The sequence below is a fragment of the Trachypithecus francoisi genome, unplaced genomic scaffold, assembly GCF_009764315.1.
Source record: "Trachypithecus francoisi isolate TF-2019V2 unplaced genomic scaffold, Tfra_2.0 Lachesis_group4, whole genome shotgun sequence".
In the NCBI taxonomy this organism is placed as follows: Eukaryota; Metazoa; Chordata; class Mammalia; order Primates; family Cercopithecidae; genus Trachypithecus; species Trachypithecus francoisi.
Window position 1 is genome coordinate 4,029,223 of NW_022681469.1, and position 2,593 is coordinate 4,031,815.

Genomic DNA, 2,593 nt, shown 5'->3' on the forward strand with positions numbered 1-2,593 from the left:
GTCCCACTGGAGTAGGGTGGGGCCAAATCCACGTGACTGTTTCCTTCTAAGAAGAGAAAGTGAGACCCAGAGACAGACACGCAGGAGAAGTCGTGTGAGGACAGAGGTGGAGATGCGCTAAGGTTTGCCGGGAGCCACCAGAGGCCGGAAGGAGTAAGGAAGGATTGTTCCCTAGGGCTCTCACAGAGAGCAGGGCCCTAGAAACACCTTGCTTTCGGTCTTCTGTCCTCCGGGACTGGGAGAGACTGTGGAGCACAGAGCAGGAAGAAGCAAGGGGTGGAGGGGCCAGGGACTTGCCACCTGTGTGACCATGTTAGGCCTCGGCCGCACTGTCTGTGGCGACCACCCAAAATACAGACACACCATAGGATCTGTGTTACTCAGTTTCACAGCACGCGAAAGATGAGTGTTCTATCTGGTGAAGAATGTGAAGAAATGGAATCCTGAAGCCAGCAGTGTGCCTAAAGCTGCAACAATGCTGAGGGGCAGAGCAGGGGTTCAGATCCAGCCTCCCTGAGTCCATAGCTTGGCTCCCCGCACCCCCACTGCTCTCACCCCTGGAATTACTGCTGTGCCCCAGGCACTGTGCTAAAGATACAGAAGTGCTCTCGTTGCTGCATGGTCCTGGAGCTGCTCAGAAACTAATGGGGGAGAAGGACCTAGGAGGAGGCTCCCGGGGCTGCTGTGACAAATGACCACAAACACGGTGGACCTGCCCAGCACGATGGGTCGTCTCAGAGCTCTGGGGGTTTGGTGCCCGAACTGGGTTTCACTACAGTAAAATCAAGGCACTGGCAGGCTGGGTTCCTTCTGGAGGCTCCAGGGGGTCTGTTCCCTTGCCCTTCTCAGCATCCAGAGGCTGCCTGCCTTCCCTGCTCATGGCCCTATTGTGGTCTCACTCTGGCCACCTGCTTGCTTTGAAGGGCCTGGAGTTAGGCTGGACTTGCCTGAACAACCCAGGTGTTATGAGCTGAATGTTCGTGTCCTCCCAAATGGATACGTTGAAAGCTGCACCCCAAGGCAGTGGTGCCAGGAGGTGGGGCCTTTGGGAGGTGCTGAGGTCATGAGGGTGGCACCCTCATGAATGGGGTCAGGGCCCTGAAAAGAGAGCCCCAGAGAGCTCCCTGACCTCTTCACCATGTGTGGATGCAGGAGAAGGCACCATCTCTGAACTAGGAAGTGGCCCTCGCCAGACACTGAGTCTCCCAGTGCCCTGAACTTGGACTTCTAGCCTCCAGAACTGTGAGAAATGAATGTCTGCTGTTTATAAGCCCAGTCTCTGGTACTTTGTTAGAGCTGGCCACATGGACTTAGACACCAGGAGAATCTCCTCATTCCAGGATCCTTAATCGAGTTTGCAAAGTCCCTTTGCCATATAAGATCACACATTCACAAATTCCAGGGATTAGACTGTGGACTTTTGGGAGGGAACTGGTATTCTGCCTGCCACAGACATGAAAACATCATTTCAATGCATTTTGGTGAATTTTATCATAGAAATTCATAGACAGGCGGTGCTATGGAAACACAGAAGAGGGACAATTAGAAAATGCTTCTCAGGAGATGTGACATTTGAGCTCGGTCTCGGAAGATGAATTTGTCACGCAGAGAAGGAGCAAAGCCATTCCAGCAGAGGAACAACTTGTGCAGAGGCGTGAGGCCCTCGGGGGATTCTGATCATGTGGGAGACGGAGAAGGGAAGTTAGCTGGGCTGAAGCCTGGGGACAGCTTAGCCTTTGTCCCCAGGGGCTGGTGTGGCTAAATCTTTTTTGCTCATCTGTTCCTGTTGGCTGATGTTTACCTCGTTCCCCCCAATACATATATCAAGGTATTTACTACATATATATATATATATATATATATCTGTCCTCATATCTTATATGCACTACATGTTATATTATAAATACATATTTAATTACAGAGCCTTTTGAATTTTAGCTGAACCACCTAAAGACTGGGCACCAGCTAGACTGAACTTCTCAGCGATTGGCATGGCAATGAGCCTGAATTTGGGCCAATGGGCAGTAAGCAGGTGAGATGTTTGTAACTCCCAGTCACTCTCTGAAGATGAAGGCGCTTCCCTGGACTCCCTCTTCATCTCTGTTTTTACCTACAGCAGGGAGTGTGGATGTGGCAGCAACCTAGCATGTACCATGCCAACCACGTACCAAGCCATACACAACATGTCATCACAAGACAACAGAGCAAGAGACCCAGCAGACCGGGGTCCGCAGCAACTTCATGAAGCACCATCTACTCACCTCCAGACAGTCTGGGGAGAGAGACTGAAACTCCTATCCAAGCCATTTCATCTTTGATCTCCTTGTTTTCGTGGTTCAGGTTGTAACTTAATAAATAAAACATGTTTGAGTTCATGTTTACATCCAACCATTAAAAAAGTACATTTTGCTTTGAGATAAACAATGAGACCCTGCGTGAGATGAAGTATTTCCATGGTCACTCGCCATCTCCTTACAGAGAATTATTAAGATTTTATTAAAACAGTGTAGATTAGGAGAGTTCTGGTGACTATACAGTGATGTTTACGTCTAGATGACCCCCAGGCCCACGTAAGGAGTTGCGGTGCTGTAGC

General features: G+C 50.0%; 1 long non-coding RNA gene across 2 annotated transcripts; it reads left to right on the top strand.

The window, feature by feature from the left end:
- Positions 1–2,370, top strand: LOC117073777. 2 transcript variants are annotated; one of them, XR_004433345.1, is made up of 3 exons: positions 1–1,828; positions 1,922–2,032; positions 2,117–2,370. It is a non-coding gene; the product is annotated as an uncharacterized LOC117073777 (long non-coding RNA). The 2 variants fall into 2 exon arrangements; XR_004433346.1 differs by having other exon boundaries at positions 3–1,828; positions 1,939–2,032.
- Positions 2,371–2,593: the final 223 nt, after the last annotated feature.